Source organism: Parasteatoda tepidariorum, chromosome 1 (genome assembly GCF_982258835.1).
Source record: "Parasteatoda tepidariorum strain Cologne lab strain chromosome 1, Ptep-v5.0, whole genome shotgun sequence".
Lineage (NCBI taxonomy): Eukaryota > Metazoa > Arthropoda > Arachnida > Araneae > Theridiidae > Parasteatoda > Parasteatoda tepidariorum.
In genome coordinates, this window is record NC_141755.1 from 45,418,873 (window position 1) to 45,434,034 (window position 15,162).

At 29.8% G+C, this 15,162-nt stretch overlaps 1 protein-coding gene across 1 annotated transcript in view; it reads left to right on the top strand.

Annotated features, from left to right (window-relative positions):
* Positions 1-15,162, top strand: part of LOC107436702 (cGMP-dependent protein kinase 1-like) — a 107,579-nt gene that overhangs the window by 31,080 nt on the left and 61,337 nt on the right. The gene's annotated exons all lie outside the window — the stretch shown is intronic.

A 15,162-nucleotide genomic window follows, 5' to 3' on the forward strand; every position in this document is an offset into this window, starting at 1 on the left:
TCCAAAAGAAAGGTTTTTATGTTAAAATAAAAAGTATACACATATTCTAAAATTATTTTTGTTCTGTACTTCTTATAACTTTCTTCCTTGTAAGGATTTTATGCATACACATGTTGTTCACTCGTTTTTATAAAACAAAAATGAGATTTAAAAATAATGGGAGTTAATAGCTTTTTATTTTGTTCGTAACAATGTTTCAGTTCAAATCCCTTTATTAATTAAATTTAGGTACGATATTAATTAAATAAAAACTCAGCTTAAAAAGTTTTTTCGTTAGATTTTTGTCTTCTTAAAAGTATGTGAATAACTATAATTCTTAAATATTTATTCCCCCCCCCCCTCTCTCTCTCTCTCTATACATATATATATATATATATAAAAGATAAAGTATTGAGAAAATATGGAAAATAAAATAATAATGACAAGAGAAGAAAATTATTAATTTTTTTTTTCTTCAAAAGTATTTAAAAAAATATAATTTTTGATATCTAAGAAAAAATAAAAAAAATAAAGAAAGAAATTAAAAATTCGGAAAACAAAACAAATAAAAGATAGAATCTCTTCATCAGCCCACACGATTATATCCGCAAAAAGGATTGCCTTCTAATATTGCACTAATATAGCCAACACAAAATATATCAATACAATAGTGTGAGGAGCAGTAAAAAAAATTGAAACGAAATTAGAACACATTAAGTAAAAAATATACACGAAAAAACAAACAAATATATCAAGCAAAAAACAGAAAATAAAATGTAAAGAGATTAGAGAAACGAAAGGAAATCTACATAGTGAGGAGCGAATAAAATGAACTTACGCGTACCGGAATCTTTCAAGAATGATTAAAAATATTTTCGTAATAAGATTGCCTGATTACAAAATATGAAAACAGAAGCATAAATAAAGTGATATCTTACGGCACGTTCTTACTGCAATACTGAAGCGCGTCTAATTTGTTAGTTACCTTGGGTGGGCCCGAAAATGGATGCGCGCAAGGTAATAATATTATACAGGATAATTTAAAGTTTGTAATTAATAAGTTTGATAATTAAAATAATTATTTAAAAAAAAAACAGGATTTACTCGTTTTGAATTGATTTTTAGCAGGAGCCAAATTATTATTGCTGCTGAAATCCAAAAATTAGGCTCAAAGAGCAATGCCCTAAACACACGAAATTAGAAGACCGAACTAAAAACGGAAACTAAAAGAAAACGAAAGTAAGCTAATAGTAGATAATAATTTTTAGCGCTTGATATTACCTACTATTAACATACTTTCGTTTTCTTTTTGTTTCCGTTTTTAGTTCGGTTTTGTTTTTATTGAGCTATATATATATATATATATATATATATATATATATATATATATATATATATATATATATATATATATATATATATATATATATATATATATATATATATATATATATATATATATATATATATATATATATAATATTTTATTTTGAGGATCTTCTTATACTATTCTATTTTTCCTATAAATAATTTTTAACCTTAAAATCTATTGAATTTAATTTTTTTTTCTTGTTAAATTTATATTACTAGCAAAACTGTCTTCGAAAACACGGTGCGCCTTAACCAAAGTTAAATAAAATGCTCTTACACCTAGAAAATTGGAAGAGATTCTGAATTTACAATGTTAACAGATAATAAATATCAAGAAATCAAAATAATCTGTGGAGAGATTTTTAAAAAAATCCACTTTGAACATTTTTGCGCACGATTTTGAAAAATCTGGCGTTGTTTTATATCAATAGAACGGAAAGAAATGATATAATAATTATTTTTCAGTTGTAATTCTATTAAACTTTTATTATTTAAACATTTTACTACTGATAAAATATGAAAATGTAACATAATTTAATTATAATTACATCAATTTAAACATGTGAAGCATTGTATCTACAAACAGCGCTCGAAAGGTGTTTAGAATAACCGGGGTGATTTGCAGAAACCTTATTAATTTCCCAGGAAGACTTTAAGAAATCAAAATGTACGGACTCCATCGCCTGCTCCCAAAAAAATGCTAATCCTTCATCGTTTTTGTCACAGAACTGTTCAATGTGAAAAAAAACTGCATGAACCTTTGGTGTAACGCTGACACCTAAGTCCATGTAGCTCTTTTTGAAAGCTTCTATACATGCTTTGTAGTTTTGGTCAAGATTATTTCCGAAGCAAGCAGAAACCACTTTTTTGAAGTCGTCAAATACTTTAACGTACTTCAGTATTGCTAGATTTTTAAACTGGTGCAGAAGTTCTTCTTTATCCAAAAGTGTTTTGCATGCATTTCCTTTAAACCCAGAACATCCTCGTCTGATTTCATGCTGAACGTGACAAGCTTTTGTCCATGTCAGCGATTCATTTTCACACTCTTTCAACATATGCATGAAAACAGTGTTAACAACACCAAGCATAAGGTGTAATTCTGGCGGCGGAATAATGTCTAGGAATGTTTTTCCTCCAACAGTTGCAATTAGAGGTGGATGAATGCAGTTGAAATAATCTTTCGCTTTGATTTTTGAACCTTTTCCTTCAGTCAGCCAACTTGTATAATACGATGAAACATTTTCGGAGGATCTCAATCCACCACAGCTGCTAGCTCATCTTTCTTGGCATAACAGTAAGTGCATGGATATGCGCTGCTGTGCGACATTATACCTGCTAAGACATTCGCTAACCTCAAATCGGTTGCAATTGTGCCGTGGAAAGGACTTATATTCAACGTTGAAATGAGTTGATCCACATTCTTATAATTTTCTTGTGCAATCGGAATGGCTGCTAGAATGAATAGTCGTTTAACTCCAGAATCCTTAAATTTCCTTGCAGCTATCCCCTCATCATACTTAGCACGCTTACCGCTGCACTCGAAGTCCAACTCATTTGATTGTACAGAAAGACGTATTTTTAAAAATCTACCTCCTCCATCAATACCCATTTTTAAGTGAACATCCAGTACATCTCGTTTGTTTTTCACATACTGAACAAAAGCAGGAACATCTTTGCAGTAAGCTCTAAGCGCAGGAGCATCCGAGACTTCATCGCCTTTTATACAAACGAAAGGAAATTCCTTAAAATCAAAATAATCGTCGACAGAATGAGCTGTGATATTAAGTTTTGTTTTTTATCCTGGTTCGTTTGCTATTCTACGGGAGCTGCCATTTTTAAAGTCACAGTGCTTGTGCTAATTTCACAGTGCTTGTGTCGCTAAAGTCGATTTAATTTTTATTATCTTTGTTTTTAAAATAATGGTTCATTGACTATAATTAACAATTAAAAAACTTCTAATAATTATAAACTTTATTATAAACGGTTATTATAAGTATTTAATACAAATATGTCATTTTTTTCTTCTATTTATAAGTATAAAATGATGCTAACATTTTTTAAATATCGTACTTCGTGAGCAAAAATGTTCAAAGTGGATTTTTTTAAAATCTCTCCACAGATTATTTTAATTTTTCGATTTTGATTATCAAAGAACATTGTAAATTCAGAATCTCTTCTAATTTTCAAAGTGTAAGAGCATTTTATTTAATTTTAGTTAAGGCGCACCGTGAAAATTCAGACTAATGTAAAACTTAAACTTACTTTTGTAAATCAAAGTAAAACAATTCATCAAAATTTTATTTTACTTTAAAATGATTATTTCATTTTCTATTCAGAGGTTTCTCATTTCTAACTGGAATGCCAAATAAAATTTTGTCTAACTGCCAAAATCAAAAGCAATTTTTTTATAGAGTGAGAAATATGGTTCCGGTGTCATGCAATTGCCATTCATGCCTTATATCATACTATAAGTTTGCCGTGATTCAGGGGATATAGCTTTCGCCTCACAATGAGGTGACTCAGTTTCGAACCTCATTGATGGCTGGTTGATTCCTATTCTACTCCTAACTCGCAAAGGAAAAAAGGCACAATGCTGACTTAAAATATCCTCAGTGGTTTATAATATCTATGTTGGGCTAACCGTGGGAGGCTTTCCTCTACATGTAATGCAAATGCAGGTTAGCTTTTTTTTTGTTACAAAGTCTTTCGAGATTCCTAGTTTAACCCGATACTTTTTAAATTTTTTTAAAAGACGTTTTATAACCGTTGTTGAACAGCCGATCCAATTTTTGGGTTTACAACTGTTGGTGTTCTACTTCGTAGTGTTGTAATTTTCAACTCAATACAGAAGACAAGGGAACTCCTGGAACAAGTATTGGGAGGAATTTGCCTTCGTGGTGGACTTTTTGAAGGAACTGACCCGCACTTGCGTTACATGGAGAGGAAGACCGCGAGAACTTCCCATGGTTAGCCTGGCGGCAAAGGGACTATAACCCATGATCCGTCTACTGTTGAGGATATTTTACGTCTGCACTGTGGTCAGTGAGAGCAGCTATCAGAATTCGAATCTGTCAGCTGGCGCTATGTTCGAACCTAGTTCACCTCATTGGGAGGCGAGCGCTTAATCTTCTGAGCCACCGCGGCTCTATTTCGATATTTCATACAGCAGTTCATTTATCTTCTGGGTTCGGTTCAAAATTACAGGGTTAAGGAGCAGAACACTTCTTAGCCTTGTAATGCAAAAATAGGTCGGGATAGTATGACATAAATTATAAAATAAATTAAATTAATTTATATATAGCACATTACGTGTAAAAGGCTCTTAAACGAAAAGTGTTTTGTTACTTAATATTTTAAATTGTATGCGAAATTAATTTTGTTCGCTTGGTCTATCATTTTTTCGAATATACAGGGTCTTTATAATTAAAGTTCCATTTTGAAATGGCTATAAAAATAAAACTACCCAACCAAATGTCCTCAAACTTGGTAAATGTCTATAAGAGGTCATGGGATTTTAGTTCCCGCAAAAAAAGAAGAAAAAAAAGTTCAAAAATTCACCACCAGCGGAGAATGGCGCTGTATGCAATAGTGTTAAACAAATGTGAAATATGTAAATTTGTTTTACACGGCTTTTACCGTAAATTTGCCGTAAACCTTGCGGTGTCATTGGACCTCGGCGTTTTCCTCTTACAGTACGGAACTTTTGTAAAGCCCTCCGTTCATTGCTGTCACATTCATAGTAACATTTCACGAGCAAAGCACGGTCTTGCATGGTAACAGACATTGTCGACTCAGAACACTGACAGCTCAGACAAGGCTCCTCACTTTTATAACTGCAAAGTCACATGACGTGTAAAACAAATTTGCATATTTTACATTTGTTTAACACTATTGCATACAGCGCCATTCTCCGCTGGTGGTGAATTTTTGACCTTTTTTTAAAATTTTTTTTTTGCAGGAACTAAAATCCCATGACCTTTTATAGACATTTACCAAGTTTGATGACATTTGGTCGGGTAGTTTTATTTTTATAGCCATTTCAAAATGGAACTTTAATTATAAAGACCCTGTATTACGAATAAATTCAAAGGAAGATGTTCTGCCCGTACTGTGTTTTTCTCATTCCATTTAGCTCAGCGAATAAGGTTTCCTAAATACTACACTTAAGAAAAGCTCATAAACACTGTTCATATTTAGGATCTGGCCGCTTAGAGATAGAAAAAAAAAACCCATTCTACTTCGGAATAAAAAAGAGTTAGTAAGAATGGGAAATTAATCTATTTCATTTCATTATCATAGTGTAACTGGAATATTTTTTCTTGTTCTATTAGATGGACGGTAGGAATAGGGCGGCTGTTTCGTTTTCTCTGTAAATATTTGCCTCAACATTTGTTGCTATTCGAAGCCAGGAAGAGATTCAAACGGTTCTCAAAAAAGTCTTACTTGTAGAGGAACAATGGCACTTCAAAACTGGCATTTGTTTAGATTTTGGCGAGGAAAATATTTACGTTTTGGATGTAAGCTCGATTAGCAATTGACTGCACTAAGTAACAAAAGGTAAAGATGACAAAATATGTATGCAGTAGATACGAGGCAAGGAATCTCTTCCATAGTTAGCACGTGGACATATCATCGGATCGCAGGATGGGAGTTTAATATGCTGATATACTGAAAAAATGTTACTTGTTTCATATCAATTACATACATTCACTAGCTGTTCTTGGGATTTCAATTTGGAAGAAGTCCTGTATCCAATAGGTGGACAACTAAGTTACAACCAATATTTTTAAAAATGTTTTAAAATTTCAAACTGTGGGAGCATTCTATTTTCTCTGACGTTTCAATGTCGTTTGTTGCGAAGTTATGTACAAAAGTTAGTTCACTCACTTTTCATCGAACTCAACAGGGTAGCCAGAACAAGGTGCACCTTTAAGGGAAAATAAATTCATTTTTTAACTTGGAATAACCATCACTGGCAGTTTTTCAGCTATGGCACCCTCTGCAATCTGCATACACATAGCAAATGCCACGAGCAGCTTTTGGGGCCTTAGAACCGTGATTAAGGCAAAAAGTAGGAATATTTTCATATTTCTAAGCTTGAAATTCCATTAATAACATTATTTTTTAACTGATCTGAAATATTGTTCCAAAAACACAGAACGTTAAAATGTGAAAAAGAAAAGATAGTGGGAACTTGGATACCAGCTCAACAACTATATCTGAGAGATGTATTTATTCTGAAAACCGTTGATCAAGTTCAGGCTCACATGATCCTGAACAGGCTCACATGATCAAGGGAGTTTTATAAGACATTCGTTGATACGACAAAATATTATACTAAATTTTAATCAAAACTTAATAAAATATTTTGCTTATCTCAGGCATTAAAAGAAATAGCATAAACCAATCCATTTGTATTAAAAGGCAAAGTAGAAAACATTGAATTGTATGAATGTCGTTGAAATAATAAACTAAAACATTGTTTCTTTGTAAATCAATAATCGTAATTAATTAAATGAGATCTAGAATTATGGACAAAAATTAAAAGATAATTATATAGAATTAAATAAATAAATTCTTTTCATTGAAATGTTTAGTAGTTCAAGAATAATTATTTCGTTTAATATTATTTTGTTTGATGATAATTACTATGTTTGTATTTGAGAAATGTATTCACATTTCTCTTCCTTCAGGATCCATTATAAAATGTTCTGAAACAGCTATAAACTACTTGAATTTATTACTTGAGATTCTTTTCCTCGCCAACGTATGATGCGATAAAATATTAATATATGAGGTAGGAGAAATTAATTACTCTTCGCAGCGCGAGACAATTCAATTACCCGGCCTCTTAAAAGAGGCGTTGGGAGCTTTTTGCCACGCTGAACTCTTTGGCCGGTAGTGGATGCATACTGCTGCCATCTTTTCATTCTCAAATAAAAACTAATACGTAAAAAAAGTTTAATAAGCTTAAGTTCCAAATCTTAATAAGTAAATTGTTACCACAAATTTATTTGGTTGTTATTCATTTTGAATCTTTTGAGAAAAGTGCTGTATTTGAAATAATATCGCCTCTCAAAATATTAAATTGCTGGCAGATTTAATGATCACGTAAAATCGTTTAATTTGGAATAAATAAAAAATAAATAAATCATTCGTCTGGAATTTCAAACACTGTTCAGACGAATTTTCTTCCTTTCGATATCGAAATTTTTAATGAAAAAGTAATTTGAAAATTCTCAAGTACTCTTAAGTTTTTTATTTTTTATTTTTATTTTTTATAACGTATACTCGCAGCATATGCGCAGTAAATAATACTTAACAATTTTCTTCATTTTTCTTTATATTCTTTTTGTCTTCCTTGTACTATATATATATATATATATATATATATATATATATATATATATATATATATATATATATATATATATATATATATATATATATATATATATATATATATATATATATATATATATCGCTCATGGGCTTCAATAGCGACACAATTCAAGATTCGACAAAATATCAAGATTTGAGAAAAGTGAGTTTAAAGTTTTCATTGCTATGCAAAATGCATAAGAAATGCTTTTGTTTGTTTAAACGAAGATTACCTTCAAGTTGAATTATGAGTTGTGCAAGTATTGCTGTTGAAAGAATGTGTATTTTTCTATTTACACCTGTTCTTAGTCCAAAGCTCGTGCTTTTCGAGTTGTGCCACTATTGTAGCCCATGAGCGATATATATATATATATATATATATATATATATATATATATATATATATATATATATATATATATATATATATATATATATATATATATATATATATATATATATATATATATATATATATATATATATATATATATATATATATATATATATATATATATATATATATATATATATATATATATAGCTCGTGTGAAATATACGCATTTCTGTGACAGTAACTTATGTGATAATTGTATGACAATGCGTGAAAAACAAGGTAATCAATTAAATAGAGAAAAGTGTGTTTTCATTTGTATAGTTGTTGGAAGAATAAGTCATTATTTTTTTTTATCAATGATGTATTTGCTATCGACAATGTGTCGTTGTAAACAACGGAAGTGCATAAAGAATAAAAGAAAGTCAGTAGGGTATTTATATACATCTGTGTTTAGATATTTAAGCATAAATTGCAGCTTTTAGAATAAAAAAAAAGGTATGGTTAGAGCCTTTCTCATTTTAGCAACTAGACAGAAGAAAAGTTTATACAAATAATTTAAATGAAAAAATAATATTCTGTAAACATACACTATAAAACTTTTATGTGTAGCTTCGCACCAAAAATGATGGCAGCCAAAATTGGGGTTTTTGAAAGAGAAAATAATTCAAAAATGGTGTGAATGCTTGTTTTAGGATTATTGTTCATTATTGGTGTTTGCATTTGACTACTGTCTCTTAAATGTAAATGAACGTTTAACTTGCTCTTGAAATAAAGTGTTCTTTTTAACTCCAAATATATTTGAAGGAATACTGCGCTAAAATTTTTACATTGTATCTGCATTGAAGAATGTAAAATCTAAGTTATGTTCCTTTATGAAGATGGATTATTAATAAAACATTTTGATTACAGTAATTTTAATACCCTTTCCCTCACGATATGAAACGATATTATTTTCCGAACATCTCCCCAACGATATCGAACAATATCATAAGCAGAGTTTGCCACCTGTGATATCATTTACATAACCCCTTCCACTAAGTGGTAACCTTTCGTAAAATACCCCATTCCACAGTTAATTTACAATATAGTCCACAGTTGTATAGTAAACAAGTCAAATTTTATTTTATGTATTACATGAGTATGGCTTTTTTCAGTTTTTATCTATTATGTTTATTTTAACAAAACAATTTCTTTAATAAATGGAATAAATTAAAAGTAAATAAAATTAGAAACTAATAAGTGTTACGACGATGTTAAAAGATATTAAATGACAGAACTCTCTTTAGAGAGAAATGTGTAAACAATAAATAACAAAAGTAATTGAACAATAGCTAATTAAAAAATGCATGTATGCCTACGCTGCATTTAAAGTTTATAGCATTTAAAATTACTATCATAGTAACATGGTGAGTAATATAGCGAGATAAGCAAAGAGTGAAATAAAAAGAAATGGCCTCGAATACTTGATCGCTCTACGGACTCTTTTATTGGAACCATCGTGTGACTTTCTCCCACATTTTGATGGCCAAAATTCTAAATCTGTCGTCTAATTTTTGTTTCTGACAGCGTATAAGTTAACTAACCCTTTCTAAGGTCATGACTTTAAATGTTCATGGAAACCATTTTACCACTTTTAATTTTTGCTGCTATTTGTTAATAACTTCAGTTTTGAAAAAGTAAGTTCGAATGAAGTTAGTAACCATGCTCAAACCTTAGGAGATAATACAGGCGTTCATGTTCTACTGAGGTATATGAAACGAGAACATGACATACGTACACATATTAATAATGTAATCTATTTATCCATGTTTTTAAAAATTAATATCGAACAGTATTTTGTAATTTTAGTTACATATAAAAAAATACAGCTACTGTTGTACTTCTAGAAATTACGAAATTAAGTTTATAAATAAAAGAAAAAAAAATTAGTTGCTTCCCGACTATTTAAGAGCCTCAAAATTTACAAATACGCTTGTCAGCCAAAAAAGTAGCTCTCAAGTAATTTTATCTAATGATATGAATTAACTTTTTTTTCAAATTAATCTCAATCACAAAAATATTTTAAATAACATAAAATGCCCCTCCATGAAGGTAAAAATTTCTCCCAGTACTTGATTTTTTTCAAATTAATATCAATCACAAAAATATTTTAAATAACGTAATATGGTCCTCCATGAAGGTAAAAATTTCTCCCAGTACTTGATCCAGGAGTTCCCTTGTCTTCTGGATTAGATTCAAAATTACAAGGCTACGTAGTTGAACATTAGTAGTAGTAAATCCAAAAATTGAATTGGTTGTTCAACGACAGTTATAAAATAAAATAATAGAAATGATCTACTTAGAGCTTAACTAGTTAGAGTACTTGAGGTCAAATTTCTGAACCATACTCTGAAAATCCGATCAGTCAGGGTGACATTTAATATTTTATTTTGGATCACTGCACATCTTACAAATAATATTTTTTTGGTAAATTTATTAATTCACTCGTTTAATTTTCTGAAAAGAATAAAAATGAATTCAGTCGATCCAGAAATGTAAAGCGCTAAAAATGAAGAAAACTTCCATTATTAGTATTAGGGCTCCTGAAATATTTTCCACTTTTAAAATGCTTCTACATTGCAGAAAATTTTTATTTAGAAATAATTTATCAGAGAGAATTCGAGTGTTAGATTCCAACTCCGGATTTTTATGAGAGTCCAAAAACAGCTTCGACCCAGTAAAAACAACCACTATATTCCCCCAAGAATGCTAATATTACGTAATTGTTAATTTTTGCACTTTTATTTTTTATATACTATTAAAACTAAGAGTATCTTAATTAAAATTTACGCATCTTGTTAAGGAAAAAACTGGACATCAACATTCCACACTCGCAACGATATTAATTTCTTGTGACGAAAATTACTCAGTGGATATTAATGAACTAAGATACTATTATGAATGATATATTAGCATATTTTTAATTAACTTAGTTACTTAGCTAAATAAGTTGGGTGAGGAATTTTTTTGGTTAAAAGATAACTAATTAATAATTCATTTACTGATATATAGGGGAGAGGGGGGCACATGTGAACAATTTTTTTTATTTCTTCATTTTTCAAAAAATATCATAAATTTCTCACAGTAAAGAAGTTCATATGTTTAAGTAGTCTTTTCTTCGTCTTATGGAATTTTTTGAGATTTTTTAATAAAATATTTTTTTACTTTATGATATTTTAAAAAAATGACTTCAATTGTTCACATGTGCCCCTATTGGGGGCACATGTGAACATGCCTGGGGCACATATGAACAAGATTAAAAACACAAAGCAATCATCATATTTCAAGGGAAAAAAATCTTTAATATGACAGATATAGATACGTATTATACTGAAGGGGTTGTAGCTTACTATGCGAATTTAAACTGTACAACAGTACTGTCAATAAGAAAATAATTTTTCAGCTGTACAATAATTTTTTCACTGTTGGGTTTTTCGCAACTTCATGTTCCTCAGGAGTTGTAATGGGCCTTTTTCTTTCCTCTCTGATACTCTTTCATGCTTTTTTTTCCATTTTTCTATCTTTTCATCTGTAGTTTAGCAATTCTATCTTTCTCAGGTGTATCAGTTAATATGCGTGATGCGCGATCAACCATTTAATAAAAAACATTTTTTTAAAGAAAAAAATAATACATTAATTATGGAAAATTAAATAATAATAATTTTAAATGCATACATATTTTTTAAACTTATAATATCATGAGGATAATAATCTTAATACTATGTAGGGGCACATGTGAACTGTTCACATCTGCCCCAGATGATTTGTTCACAAGTGCCCCATCATCCTTCTTAAACCTTACTTGAAAAATAAAGAACTTTTAATTGAGTAAAAGAAAAAATGAATTGTCATAAACTTACCTGAATGTTCATATAATGGTCTGCAATAGTTAATTTCAGTTTATTTGTTGATTTATACTATGCTTTCACTTGAAGAAGCTAGTGATTATAATATATACAACACCAACTGATACAAAGAAATTGTCAGAATAGAACAACAAAATGTCTCATTGTACTGAAAGTTTCGCAGAGAGGTAGGACTAGTACTGCCATCAATTGAAAATTTTTCAAGATTTTTTATTTCAAATCATATTGGTAAAACATACCATGTTCACATGTGCCCCCTGTTCACAAGTGCCCCCCTCTCCCCTATATTTTTCAGAAGTTTTACTAATTTTTGTTTTCTTCAATAGTGCCATTAAGCATATGCTCAAAAACGGTCAAATACGATTCAATAATTTTTTTAGATCATTCAAATAATTATCTTAATATTCAGTAGAGTAATAGTTTTGTTTATTTAATTATAGATATTTATCTAATAATTTTCACAAGATCAAAATCTCTATTTTCCTTTTTATTTTCCTTTATATTTTATTTCCTTATATATTCTGTCTATTTTCCTTACCCCACTAGTGGGGTAAAGCCAATTACACATGCCAACTCTATAGAAAAATTTTGAAATATTAAAATTTCAGTGAAAAATTCACAGACATTTCTATATTATATGACATGTTATTTATATGTGTAGTCAAGGCCATACTCATCAAAGAGGGACAATTGTCTTAAAACCCAGGTCTGCTGAGAGCCCACCCAAAATTCTTCACAGAAAATATAGTGATTATTAATTATTTTCTTTCAATCTCTCTCTCTCTATATATATATTTGTTTATATCTATACAACGTGCGTGTATAAAGGGTAATTTTGTATAAAAGGTCCACAAAAATTTTGTAAAATATGAAAATAAGGCTTTTTGTGCTTTGAAGAATAAGCCCGCTATTAATTTTGCCCCGGGCCCGTAAAACCATTTTTTCAGCTTTGGGTGTAATTGTCTTCTTCCTCCGTTGTACAGCAGTTTTTACTGGCCCAGCACATGCACACATTAAGGGTGTTACAACGAGAGCAGACGTTATCGAAATGAAGCAGGACGATATCCTTATTGTTTTTAAGGGTATGAATGTTTAGTAAACGTTTAATTAGCTGGACTAGATCACCGGACATTTTTTATAGAGACTTTCCCCAGATCGTATAAGCTTATAATTCTTATAAATCTAAATTTAAATAAATAAGGATAGCTTCAAAACAAGAGAACATTGGAGAGTTGACATAGTGAAACAAACTTATCAACACAGTGGCTGTGAATTAATCAACTATAGCACGTCAATATTGCAAGTCCTTCTTGAAAAGAACTAGAAAACATAACTAATTTCCACATAATTGACCCCACTATCCCCTATGCATTTTTGTGCTTTATCCACTTTTAGCTTTATTCAGAAGTTTCTTTTATCTAGTGCAGTGATTCTCAACCTTTTTTTTGTGGCGGCACACTTTTAACGATTTCGAAATTTTACGGCACACAATGAAAAAAATTAGTTTAAAAGTTGTTTACTTACATGTGTTAAATAGTTTGTGATAATAATTTTGAATGAGAAATAAAATAATATGTACTACAAAAGCACGTTTATTAAGGGATTAATTATTTCTTCCTACTAATTTTTTGTTAGTTAATAACAGTTATTTAGTTTTTTGCTAGTTATAAATTGTTAGCTTGTTTTCTATAGTTATTATATGTTCGTATTTTTACATAAATTTTTTTTTTGTGATTTCTTGTTAACTAGTAGTTTTGCTAATTATTAATTGTTCGCTTAATTTTTGTTCGTTATCCTTTGTTAATTTGTTTTTATAACTATTTATTGCATAGCTTACTTTAATGATTAGTTTTTATTTCCGTTTAAAAGTTAACATTTAGCTTGCTTTCCTTTGTTAATTAATAATTTTAATAGTCATTAAATTTCCTACCCATAATTTCAACATTTTTTAAAATTGTCAAAGACAATTTAAACACTTCCTTCTTATTCTAACTTATTTTAAGATTGTCTGAGACAAGACAATCACCGACAAAGATGTTCACGCGGTGAAAGTAATGAAAAATTATAAAAAGCATTATAATTTTTATTGCATCATTTCCAATATTTGGTGGCACATTTTAAGAATTTGGCGGCACACAAAAGTGCCGCGGCACAGCGGTTGAGAATCACTGATCTAGTGTATGAGTAGTTAAAGTGTGCATTATTTTATCTCTAAAACTTATGAGTAGCTGCTTAGATACTAGAAGAATAAATAAAGATGCACTTACTATAAAAAATTTTTTTTTTCTATGCGTAATATAGTTTCCTTCGCTAGGGAAAACTCTACACATATCTCATCTTTCCGAAGTGATGGATGGTGTAAGATATTTCGGATGCATGTACTTTTATTACCTTTCTATCATACACATAAACATGGATTTTTTTTATAGAAATGATAAAGTTCTTGCATGGTAGGAAACTGAAAAATGTTGTTCAGGATAAAATGGATTCCGATTATTCGAGTTATATCTAGTAAGAATTTTTATTGCTTATAAGATCTGGGGAAAAATATTTTTTTTCGTTTTCAAGACTATGAAATTTTAAACATTTAAAATATTTAAATTTAAAATTGTTATTTTGAAGCAACATAATCTTGTTACGGCGCTAATTTCTTAAATCTTCCAATGATCTAAAGGGTTGGATAAAATGGTTCATTCACTTTTAACTCATAAGCATACAATGTAAAAAATTGCGAGACATATGGAAACATATATACCCTGCATACTAAAAATCTGCATTCTGGTGCATACTAAAAATGTTCAATGTGAGCATCCTTGGTCACCCGACGCACATCTAAATGGAAAATCAGTTAAATCAATATATTCAAGAACATTTTTCTACAAATGCATATCACAGAAGCAGTGATGCAGTCCTGTGCTGTTGTTGGCATAGATATACAGTGCGCAAAATAAAAAATCGCAACATGCTGGCTATAAATAGTAATTATCATATTATTTTGAGAAAGTTTTAATTTCTTTTTATCCTTTATCAAAAACTTACCCCAGATTTGTTTCTGAATTTCTCTAAATAATTAAATTTCGTGAAAAATAGAATTCTCAGATATACAGTCTCTACTCATTCCCCAATACAGCGAAACTTTGACTAGAAATATTGATGCATAAACTTCCGTTTGATACTACATAGATGCAA